Here is a 12,891-nt window from a genome sequence, read left to right as displayed (position 1 = left end):
AATCTCTTATTGAATCGTGAGTTCTCATTCCATGTCCATGCTATAGGAACAAGAATCCATTTGAAAAGAATGTTTCAGTTTTCAACAATGGAATTTCTGAATTTTGCATTTTCCCTTTCTTACAAGAAAAGGTATTAGCTTTTCTTTCTTTGTAGCAGCTGAGACTGTACCAGATCCTCAGGCATCTATCTAAGGGTCCTGGGAATCTCAGATATTTAAAGTAGGTCTCTCCTTAGATGTTTGCACATTTTTTCCCTCTTTTCCTGTTGAGTTTCATCTATCCTGACAGTCATTTTCCACGAGGTTGGAGCAGCAAGCCCATCATTTTGGTTTGCTTTCTTCCCAGTGCAGAGATGAAGATACGCTTTAGAACTTGGATGTGGTTTTAAAAAAGAAAAAAAAAAAGAGAGAGAGACTCCTGAAGCAGTATCTTTGTTTGTGAAATTTCCTGTCCAGGGATTGTTGACTCACCTATAAACTTTAGATAACAGGGTATAACGCTGTAGAGTTTGGGTAACTACACAGTGCCAAAGAAGCTCTGTTTAGCTCTGCATGGTGTTTTGGTTTTTGAAAAATATCCTGATAATCTCTTAGGAAAATATGGACACTTCAGATTACATTTTCAGCAGTCAATAGGATTATTATTCAGATAATAGGCACACAGAGAGCACTACAAAAATAATCCTATTGATTGTACTTATGATTCCCATTACTGTTGAATCAGAACACCTCACGGTCTTTAATATATTCACACTTCACTGTACAACACCACTGTGAGGTAGAAAAGTAAGTATGGTTACCCCATTTTACAGATCGGGAGCTGAGACATACTAAATGAATTGCTTGAGGTCACGCAATGTCTGTGGTGGAGTAGGGAGTTGAACGTACAACTCCCAAGTCCTAAGCACCTTAACCACTGGAGTTTTTCCTCTCTACTAACACAGAGATTCATGTTCCTGGTCTAAAGTAAGATCTCCCATCCTACAGCTGTTTGGTTATGCTCATACTGTGTTGAAAGGCCTTGCTGTATTTTAAGAGCCACGATCATCTGTGCTGGAGGAGTGCTTTTGAAGAAGGAACCTGAAAGTCCCTGTCTTGCAAGAGAAGTGTGTTACACCAGAATTTCTCTACTTCAAGTAATATAAAGTCTTTAGATAGCAAGTGCTGGGAGCTGTTGTCCTCTGACTAGGCCTTCTGTCCTATATTTTCCCTTCTAGACATCTAGTGGACATAATAACTTAATCCAGACTGGCATAGGGACTGGTGCAGAGAAGATTGAGGGCTTGACCCTCAAGCCGTGGATATGAAGCCCATTAGTCCACATTATAGCACATTGTGAAACAGTGCATTCTCAGGTGATAAAATCCACACAGTCCCATTCTTGGGTTGTTATTAAAATACATGTAAATATTTTAGCATAGCAGTCATTGCTATTTTTAAAATGTATGCAGAAGTGTTAGCTGCATGGGTTTTATTGCGGGGAGGGGTGGTCTTTGTTTTTGGGCCAAATTTTGTCCTTACCGACACTCAGGAGGCCAGTGAATGGATGACATGGATAGAGTTTTTGCTAGGCTTCTTCCATGCTTATGTTTGAGGAGCAAGCAGATGTGTTGCCTATCAAGATTTCCCTTCTCCTCCCCCCCTCCTCTCCCTGTTATGTTATGAGCATTAGGAGAAGTGCCCCCTGTCTTATGGAGAGGGCCGAATGGAGTTGCAGTATTGTAACTGAGTGGCATTTGGCCAAGTATATTGAAAAAGACTCATCCAAGTATTGCTCCAAATGTGGTGTGTTCTCTGTTTCTGGGCTGGACTGTATTAGCTCTCAATGTTGAGATTTGCAGGAGGAGATTTTCTTGAGCTATCAAGTCCCAGAAGTAAAAAATGGCATTTTCTGACCCATTGTATATTCCATGATTGCAAGAGGATCAGGGTAGTTGAGAGTTCCTAGCTGTTCAAGGCAATGTGCAGTTCTCTAACACAGGTATTCATGGCTCCAGTTTCCAGGACATGTGGTTCAGTGGAGCAAACATGTTTCAGGGCAAGTGATTGTGTGCCAAGAAAAGATGATCAGATTTTGGCAGTGAGTAGACAACCTTTTCATGTTTCTTGCCCGCCACACCGGGCATGAAATTAATGTTCTTCTCACACAACAGATCATTGGCCTTAAATCACTGCTTCCTAGCCCAGATGCACTGTAAGAACCATATCCACAATGTTATCTTGGCATAAAATCAGCCCCCCCCCCAATACATTATTCAGTCCTAAATATTCCTGTAATATGCTGCTATAACTGTGCTATGAGAGTCAGACAATGATAATTTTAGGAGACAGATGCACTCATTTTGTTTTTTTGTTTCAAACCAGCTGTAAAAAGCAAATGCTAGGCTTGATTACTAGCTTCTTCTAGCCAAGGAAAACTCCCTGGAATTTTACAGCTTCTAGAATAAATTGGGAATGGAGAGTTATGGGGCAGTGATTTTATTTGAGGGGTCTGTGGCATGAAGGGAGCTGAGCTAGTTTGTTGTTACCAGAACCCTGTGGTGGCATTATACCTACGTAGTTCACAATGTGTTTATTTAATATGGCATACAGAAACGCATTCTCTTTCCTCCTGCCTTCCTCTTCTGCTCCAAAACTCTTCCTCACAGGGAAGTGCTCACTGCAGAAGTTTGATAGAGTCAGATTTTTTTTGCAGCAGTAAGTGGATTATGGTTGATCAAAGGAATGGTGCATTTCTTTGTGTAAACATCCATCCCTTTCATTGCAGCAAACTGTTAAGAAAACAGAGAGACTGAGCCCTAACTTCCATTGAAGTCAATGGGAGATAGGGTCTTGAACTTGCACCATTGATATCTGCAGGAGCCAAGTCCTTGTAGCAGTGAATACCTTGCAACATCAGGTCCCCTGTTGCTAGTGCGTTTGTATTTTGAGCTTCCAATAAACAGGACTCCCTCTACTGACCCTGGCTTTGCATCTGTTACTGTTTCCAGAGCTGTACACATTTCTGCAGGCACCACAATGCAGTTGCACAGCAGAGAAGTAAACACAAAGCAGAATGTTTGTTGCTTGGCCCACTAGAAAAACAAAAGGGGGTGTACTATTGCCACCCCCAAGCAGCCAATAATCATGAGTTAGATTCCATACAAAATCATGAAATTGGCTTTAAAATCTTGAGATTTAAAAAAAAAATAATTTTGAGTTATTTTTATTTCCGTTCTTTTTTAAGCCTTTAGGGTTCATGTTTTCCATCTTTTTGTCTACAACTGTGAGGTCTAGAAATTCTTTTATTAAAAATAAATAAAATAAAAGCTGAGACTGTCATGTAATCACCTGACTCCAGAAACTGGGACTTTAAGGAAAAGTACCAAATATCACGAGACTTGTGATAAAATTGCGAGAGTTGGCAGTGCTGAGGGTGGGAAATTCTTATTTCTTTTGACCATCTGGTAAAGGCAGAATTGGCAGGGAACATTTCCCTCTCCCTCCCACACTTCAGAGAGACTGTGACAAACAGAGTAAAATCTCAACTACCCCCAAAAAGTAGGTGACAAATGCCTCCTTACCACAGTGAAATCCATCACTCTCTTCATCTGGACAGAATGTTTTCATTTGATTTTGCTCCCATTTTCCATGCTCCTTCCCCCCCCCCCCCACCCCCCTGCTTCCCTGACAGGAGCTGAATTATTTCTTGCGGTGCATCTAAAACCTTAATCTTTAAAGAAAAGGAGGGTGCATTCCATGTAATAAAACCGAGCTCTTTTTCCCCCTTCCATCTTGAAAGTCCTCCCTGTTGTTTAATTCTGTGCCTGAAGCCTGTTCTGAGTAAGCGCTAGCACATCCCAGAGGAACTCTTGATTTATTTTGCTAACTCTACCCTTCTCTCTCTGTGGTTCAGAAACCTTTAATGATCTGTGAAGCTCCAAGAGTTCAGAGCAAAACAGTAGTAGTTTTAAGAACCTCCCCTACTACATAACAGTCCTAACACTTTCCACACGCTGGGTTTTTGACCTCATGAAAGGCTGACCTCCTACAAATTTTAGTTGTACAGCAAGGCATCTTGGGCTGGGGTTCACTAATGCTATTGTGAAATTAAAAAAAAAAAAAAAAAAAAGTTGTAATGAAAATTCTGGGCTCTTGGCCAGAGAATAGGATGTGATAGAGTGAAAATGTTTCTGTTGCCCTTTGTTATTCCTCCAGCTTTGATTAGCTTTGTTTCCAGTAAGCTTAATTATGTTCCCTTTATTTTTTTGTGACTAAGGAGGCGATCCTTCCTAAAGCTGCATCTTTCATTACCCAAACTGCAGCAGTTGGAAGGAATCTGAGAAATAAATCCTGCCAACCAAAAAAACCTCACAAAACACTGCAAACAAATCTCTATTGCTTCCTCTTTACTTACATTTTCTCCAAAGCTGTGAGAGGGACAGGGGAGGGATAGCTCAGTGGTTTGAGCGTTGGCCTGCTAAACCCTGGGTTGTGAGTTCAATCCTTGAGGGGGCCACTTAGGGATCTGGGGCAAAAATCAGTACTTGGTCCTGCTAATGAAGGCAGGGGGCTGGACTCGATGACCTTTCGGGGTCCCTTCCAGCTCTATGAGATAGGTATATCTCCACCATTCTTTCATTGCCTATCCTCCCGGCATTCCCTTCCTGAAAGTCTCTGCCCACCTTTCAGGCAGTCAGAACTAACTGCAGAGTAGACCTTTTGAATCTTTATTTTTTTAAAAAACTAACAAACTATGATGTGCACACAGAGAAGCCCCTCTTGGCTTCCCTCATCTTCCCTTCCCATAGGGGTAGGGTAAGAACTGACCTGACTCTACATGCTCTTTTTATGAGGTGAGGTTTCCCATGTCTCCTTTGGAGTCTAATATTGTCATACGTGTCTCTATTTTTATGCCCTCAGCCAAGCATCACAGATGGACAGTGTTGTGCAGGTCAGAGGATAATACAATGTCCTGAGAATTCTGGGGCACTGGAGGAGAAAATACAGTAGGCACATAAACATAGTAGATACAACATGAAATTCAATAAAGACAAGTGCATAGGAAGGAAAAATTATATGCACAACAACAAAATACAGACTAACTGGCTAGGCAGTAGTCCTGCTGTAAAGCATGTGGGGGCTATAGTGGATCACAAACTGAATAGGATTCAACAATGTGATGCAGTTGCAAAAAAGGCTAATATCATTGAGATGTATTACCACAAGTGTCGTATGTAAGACACAGGAGGTAATTGCTCCAATCTGCTTGGCACTGTTGAGGCCTCAACTGGAGTACTATGTCCAATTCTGGGTGCCACACTTTGGAAGGATGTGGACAGATGGGAGAGAGTCCAGAGGAGAGCAACAAAAATGATAAAATGACCTACTAGGAAAGCTTAATTTAAAAAAAAAAAAAACTGGGCATGTTTAGTCCTGAGAAAAGACGACTGAGAGGGGAACCTGAGAACAGTCTTCAAATATGTTAAGAGCTGTTATAAAGAGGATGATCAATTGTTCTGTCTTCTGAAGGTTGGACAAGAAGTAGTGGGCTTAATGTGCATCAATGAATATTTAAGTTAGATATTAGAATAAATTTTCTAACTGTAAAGATAGTTAAGCTATCCCAAGAGAAGGCTCCCAAGGGAAGTTGTGAAATATCCATCAAGGGAGATTTTTAAGCACAGGTTGGATTAACACCTTTCAGAAGTTATCTAGATTTACTTTGTCCTGTCTCAGCTCAGGGGGCTGGACTCTATGAACTCTTGAGTTCCCTTCCAACCTTCCATTTCTATGATTCTATGGTTGTATGCGTCAAAGAAATTAAAACACCCCTCTATTTCCTGCATCAGCCCCAGTATTTTCTGTGCAGTAGCATAAACAGAATGTGTACAACTTTTTTATTTTTTGTTTATTTCATCTCTCAAGTTATCTATTTAGGTTGCAAAATAACATCACCATTCTATTTCCATCCCTCAGTATCTCAACCACGGCCTATTTAATCACAGTTTTTGCCTGCTGTTATTCTTGGTGTTTATAACAGACCTTGCATCTTTTTAGTTTGACAGCCCAAGGTGGGAGAAAGAGGAGTGATGATTTCAAGTTAAATTAAAATAATTTATTATTTTTTAGGGTCCAAACACATGCTCCATGCATTCATTTTCCTTGTATATGAGGGAGAGTGAGTGCAGCTTGAACCTCATCTGAGTATTTTGACTTCATCACGGTTTGTGTGTCCACTGGATTGTGTCCCTGTTGATGATTCATGCGCAGTGTTTTTCAGCGTTGATGGCTGTATTTCACTAAGGTCTTTCCTGATTTCCTTTCAGTTTAGGTGACACAAAGGCCATGCTTCCTGCCCAGAGTTTTCTTTCATTATATTAAAGTAATAGAGCTGGAATGTTTTATGGTTTAGGTTCTGGAAGATCATTGCTTACGGAAGCACATATCATTGTTTTTGTGTTAGGACCTTGCTTATGACCTGCAGTTTTATCTTTGCTGAGTTCTGTGATTAAAAAATTGCACATCCCACCTTACACAACTTGTCTGCTCAAAGAGCATATGGGAAAATGCACTCTTTCTACTTCCCGCTGTTCAGTCTGATCCTGCACATAGAATAACTCTGTGGGTTGCATTTCTGGACTTTCACCTTCTTGCAATGAAGTGATATGGACAAAAGGCCTTCTACTTTCAGTGTTGTGTTAAAGTTTTATTGATTTAACAGTTTCAGTGTATGTTGTTATTCTGTGCCATTTGATGTGATGGTTTTTGTTTCCCAGTTTTAGAAGTACATTCTTTTGTGCAAGGATGAGAGCATTCTAAAAAGCATTTGTCTGCCCAACATGGGCACAGAGTATTTTTTTCTATTTATATGCTTTTAAGACCTGAACAATATTTTTGTTTCACAGAGAAATACATGTTTCTTCTACTTGTAATCTTTTCCCCTCCAAAATTACATGTGGAGGTTTCTGCTAATGTAATCCCATTAACTTCAGTAGAGTTACACCAGCAGAGAAGTTAACCCGACAATTGTATGGGGTATGGTTTTTAAAAAAGGGTATTTTACTTAGTGGGTGGTGTATTTGACAGTTCTGTGCCAATTGTACAAGGCATAGTTGTAGATTGTAAACTGTCACTCACTAATTGTAATTAGTGTAGTTGAGTGAGCCGATATCTTAGGCCTCAATCTTGGAAACATTACCTGTGATGTCATTTACTTCAGTTTACATGTTTAAAGCTTGTGTGTGTGAGTATGAGCAGGGAAAAGTGTCCCTTCCACTCTTCTCCTCTCCCTACCACTTTATAGTACAAAATATGCTATGAACTTCTGCCATGAATCCCAGCTCATGAGTCATGACGGTCTAAATAACTCTGCTGGCATGTAGGAATTGCACTTTGAAAGGTCTTCTCTGCTCCTTCCTATAATTGGTTAAAGTTAGCATGTATATTTTACATTCCTAGGTTAACATAAGTAACACTCTAGCGCACTTGTTGGTTTCTGCTGTTTCCTTTCCCTAAACCAGTGTTGTGTGTTGGGGGTGGTGGTTGTTTTTTTGAATGTATATAGTGTTGTAGCGGTGTCGGTCCCAGGATATTAGAGAAACAAGGTGGGTGAGGTAATACGTTTTATTGGCCCAACTTCTGTTGGTGAGAGAGACAGGCTGTTGAGCTACACAGAGAACATGAGTTTAGCTTTGACCTTTTCAAGCAAACTGTGAAAAAGCTATGGGAGATTTTTAAAATTAGGTTTTATTACACTTCTGATTGCTTTCGTTGTCATTTATGGTTTGAAAAGGGACACAGAATCCTGCTGGCAGTAGATACACAGCCTTTCTTAGCATACTATTCAATCTTGGTTTGTGTTCCTTATAAAGGTCAGATTGAAATGGGCTAGAAAAATCAGTGAATAACAGGGACCGCTTTCTTGGAATAGTAGACATTCTGTTGGTTCCAGGCTTTTAGTTATGTTTGTTCCTGTTACTATCCAGGAATCCATCTTGTTTCCTTTGCCACCAGAAAGACTCACTTGTGTTGCTTATTCACCAGTTGTTCCTTACTCGTCACCCTTCGACTGTTGCAACTTGAGCACCATTGGTAAAAACACAACAGGTCCAAATCAGTTGGTGGTTGTAGTTTGACCTCACAGTGAAGTCGGGCAGAACCACTCATGAATTATTCTTGTCTGGGTAAAAGGATCAGAAATACCAGATTCAGTTTAGAAAGTATCCATCAGTTCTTCCTGCTTCCCGCTCCCTCCTGCCCCCCACCCTCCCAGACGTCACCTTCATCTGCAGCATGCAGAAAGGATTTCCATTTTGTTTCATTAGAGAGGTGTCCTTGAAGGACAGCAGGAAAACTGTTACATGCTGCCAAAGCTTTGTTTCCTCCCTATTGTTTTGCTCACTTCATTAATTATTAATGTTAACATCGCTTGCTTGAAGGCTTGCTAGGTTCCTTGGCAGCTCTGGTTTTTCTGCTCCATGCAGGATCTGTTAAGGCTGGGATACCTGCCCTCTGAGAAGCAGACAGGCAAATAGTAGGTTGCAGTCACTTTCATCTTATTTAAGAAGGAACATTGTGCACCCATTAATTAAATCTTCTAATTGGGTAACAGCCCTTTGTGAGAGATTTATACTTTGCTTTGAAGAATTTCTTCAGGCCTTCTATAATTCAGTACCTCTTGAATGATTTGCTATAGATCAGTGGTTTTCAATCTTTTCTTATTTGTAGACCCCTAAAAAAATTTCGAATGGAGGTGTGGATCCCTTCGGAAAGCTTAGATATACTCTGCAGACCGCAGGTTGAAAACCACTGCTGTAGATCAAGCAACTAGGGTTGTCAATTTTCTGAGTGCATAAAACCGAACACCCTTGTCCCCGCCCCTTCTCCAAAGCCCATTTCCCCCCCCCCCCATCACTCACTCTCCCTCACCCTTGCTCATTTTTACCAGGTTGGGGCAGGGATTGGGGTGCAGGAGGAGGTGGGTGGCTCTGGCTGGGGGTGCAGGCTCTGGGGTTGGGCCAGGGATGAGGGGTTTGGGGTGCAGGAGGGAGCTCAGGGCTGGGGCAGGGGGTTGGGGTGCAGGAAAGGGTGAGGGCCGGCTGGGGGTGTGGGCTCTGGGGTGGGGCTAGGGATGAGGGGTTCAGCATATGGGAGGGGGTTCCAGGCTGCAGCAGTGGGTTGAGGTATGTGGGAGGGTGAGGGCTCCAGCTGGGGATGTGGGCTCTGAGGTAGGGCCAGGGATGAGGAGTTTGGGATGCAGGGGGGGGCTCAGGGCTCTGGGAGGGTGTTTGTGGTGCGTGCTCCGGGCAGTGTTTACCTGAGGTGACATGTCCTTTGGCTCCTAGGTGCAGGGGCAGCCAGGGAGGCTCCACATGCTGCCTTCACCTACAGACACTGCCCTCGCAGCTCCCATTGGCCATGGTCCCGGCAAATGGGAGCTGCAGAGCCGGTGCTCAGGGCAGGGGCAGCATGTGGAAACTCACTAGCCGGGACATGCCGGCCGCTTGAGGGAGCCGCACGGAGCCAGGGCAGGCAGGGAGCCTGCTTTAGCACCACTACGATGCCAACCAGACTTTTAACAGCCCGGTCAGCATTGCTGACCGGAGTCACCAAGGTCCCTTTTCGACCAGGCATCCTCCCCAGCCTCCATGTGCTGCAGTCCTGACTCAAACTGTTCACTGGCTTTAGATCCTCACTGATTTGCACTGACTTGGATACCTGTTGCAAATTTTGCGGTGTGCTAATAATGGAACAAACCACAAAAGAGAGGCTAACAAACCACAGAGAGAGACATGTACATTTATTTGGCAATTGTAGCAGAGTTTTAATTAAGAAGTCACTTGACAATGTACTAGTAAATGCTCTGTAGTACCTTTGGTAAAACAAGGAAGTGTTGGTGGAAACATTGCTTACAGCGTTGTCCCTGCCGCTAAATCTTTGCTGAGAGGTGAGGAGAGGCTGCCAGGTTTTATTGAGCTTCATGCTTTGATGTTCATGGAAACTAAGATTGGTCACCCTAAAAAAAAATGAACAGCAGTAATTTTTAAATATATTTTGATTTTGTATAGTATCTGTATGTATTATTTGGGTCACTAAAGTAGCACTGTGGTGTGGTGCTTCATAAATACCCCCACACACACACACACTAAAAATCTTTTAAAAGGTTAACTTTAAAGTGTACACTACGCTTATCTCTTGGCCCAGGCTCATCAAGAAACTTGTGAGGCTTGGCAGTGAGAGGAGGTTCTGGGTTTTTGGTTGGAGAATGTAACTTCCTTATATTTTTGCTATGATTTCGGTATGGGTATTTGTGTTCCAGGAGTGATTGTGGGAAGACATGTTATACACGTTCAATTTTTTAGCGAGAGCTTCATTGGCACTCAGAGTTTGGGACGGGTGCTCTTTCATTGCTGTACTACAAAGAGATATGTAAACCACTGTATCTTTTAATACGTGCTCCTTGTCCCATGTATTTCACCTACTAAAAAGCCCTTAGAATCCTGTACATCTGTCCAGGAAAAAGTCTTTTAGCTTCCTGAAGCCAGTCCCTTGGTCAAAGGCCAAATAGGAAATCACCTATTCTTTTGGAACATTAGATTTAATGCTTTAGTACATTAAACCACTGCTGGTTTCCTATCGCGCTTAAAAAAAAAAAAATCAGTGAAATGAAATAGTACTTGTTTGAGAGTATTGTGTTTGTTTCAGAGGGGAAGCTGGCCTATCATCTCTTACTATCCAGTTCACGCTCCTCCTTCATACAAATACCATGAGATGATTGTATAGGAAAATCATAGGTAGGGCCCTACCAAATTCACAGTCCATTTTTGTACATTTCATGGTCATAGCATTTTAAAAATCTTAAAATATCTGAAATCGTGGAATTCAAATCTTAAATGTCATGGAGTTGTAACAAAGCATGAATTTTTATTGAAAAATGGCAAAATATAAACATGTAAAGCCCTTAAGTCAGCATTTCTCAAACTAGGAGTTCCGACCCAAAAGGGGGTTGCAAAGCTTTTGTGTGTGGGGGCAGGAGTCACAATACTGCAACCATTACTTCTGCTCTCCCTTCAGAACTGGGTAACTGGAGCATGGCGGCTGCTGGATGGGTGCTGAGCTCTAAAGGCAGCACCGCCACCAGGAGCAGCGCAGCCTTCAGAGCTGGATTCCCAGCCAGCAGCCGCTGCTCTCTGGCCACCCAGCTCTGAAGGCAGTGCCACCACCAGCAGCAGCGCAGAAGTAAGGGCGGCAATACCGTACTATGCCACACTTACTTCTGTGCCACTGCTGGCAGTGCATTCAGCCCTCGGCTCCAGGCCAGCAGCTGCTGCTCTCTGGCCAGCCAGCTCTGAAGGCGGCACAGAAGTAAGGGCGGCAATACTGCGACCCCTTTACAATAGGCTTGAGATCCCCTTTTGGGTCGGGACCCCCAGTTTGAGAAACACTGTGTACTTGTATATACTTTTACCCTATCGCGTAAAAGAGTGTATAGTATAGGGTAAAAGTACACACAAGACCAGCTTTCACAGTCCGTGACGCATTTTTCATGGCCGTGAATTTGTAGGGCCCTAGTCACAGGTTTGGTGTAGCTTTTGTCTGTCACATACAGGTGACAGATCATGAATGTGCTCTCCAACCCTGCTCAGCTGAGCTCTCTTTCCTTGTTGCAATATGCAGGGTTTTTTTCCAGTTAACTGTGTCTTCTCATTTCTCTCCTATTATGGAAAATTGTTATAAGATTGGAATGTGTGCACAGCCTTCTGACTCTGACTGGGCTCATCATGTGCACTTGTATATGCCTTTCTGCTGAGGAGGTTGGCACAAATAGTAGCCAAACTAACAGCACCGTGATTTTCAATACCAATAGCGCACACAAAAATATTCTGAGTGGGTTTAGTTTAAAGTTGTTGTTTTTTCCCCCTGCTGATGAAAGGCACTGGATTGGCTGCCTTCAGAGCTGTCACAGAAGAGGAAAAACTAGTGCTGTGGAAAGAGTCTCCAACCACTTTTGCCATCGCATCTAAGTCCTGCCCTGAAGAAATACTTCAGGGGCTGAGTTTGGTCTCCATAACCCGTTCAGTGCTTAGCCTCTGTCCTTTGACTGCCAAGGTGGGGGGAAAGGGAGAGTCGGCAGCTGTTAGGGCCAGTGGTGGTGATAAATACCTGTCTGCTGGCAACTGGATTCAGACTAGCAGGCACATTGCATGTAAGACACCAAAGTTGTTTATTTAATATTTAAAATAAAACGGCACATTTCAGCATGCTTTGTTATTTTTTGGTGTTCTTGTTAGAAGATGGAGTTCACATTGCTAGCACTAGCAAATGTTCATCCTCTGTTAGAAAACAAGGATATGCAGAAATACCTATTAAAAGTGGCAGTAGTTTGGATTTTAAGAGAAATATTACTATTGGCTTGTCTACACGGAGAAACTGACTGGCAAAACTATAGTGGAGCAGAGTAATTATACCAGAATAAAGTCCACATGGGATGTTATACCGGCATAGCTATAGAAGTAGTATTATGCAGCTGTAGTTCTGCCAGTTAATTTCTCCATGTAGACAAGCTTTTATATATTGTGGGAGGAGTCAAAGTTTGAGACTGCAATACCAGTTTATTTCAGTCTGCCCAAAAAGATTATTAAAACTATAGACGTGCATTCAGGGACTGGTGGTTGCCAAGTGCAAAGGCACTAATAGACTATGACAGTATTACTGTCCCTGAAAAGGAAGTTAGGGTTTTCAAATGTATAGTTATTGTTATCCTTCTGGAGATCATTGACTAATGTGTCATGGCCCACCCATCCCATTTCAGATGTTAAAAATGTGAAACTAATTACCTGGTGATTGGTTGGCAATCTTCTTTCTCTGTCTAACATGTGCCACTGAGGTCATGTGCAGTGTGCCTCATGC

The 12,891-nt window shown here is 42.4% G+C and overlaps 1 protein-coding gene across 9 annotated transcripts in view; it reads left to right on the top strand.

Annotated features, from left to right (window-relative positions):
- Window positions 1-12,891, top strand: part of RERE (arginine-glutamic acid dipeptide repeats) — a 396,982-nt gene that overhangs the window by 326,180 nt on the left and 57,911 nt on the right. The gene's annotated exons all lie outside the window — the stretch shown is intronic.

Source organism: Trachemys scripta, chromosome 19, assembly GCF_013100865.1.
Source record: "Trachemys scripta elegans isolate TJP31775 chromosome 19, CAS_Tse_1.0, whole genome shotgun sequence".
Lineage (NCBI taxonomy): Eukaryota > Metazoa > Chordata > Testudines > Emydidae > Trachemys > Trachemys scripta.
This window is presented reverse-complemented; position numbering and strand designations above follow the sequence as displayed.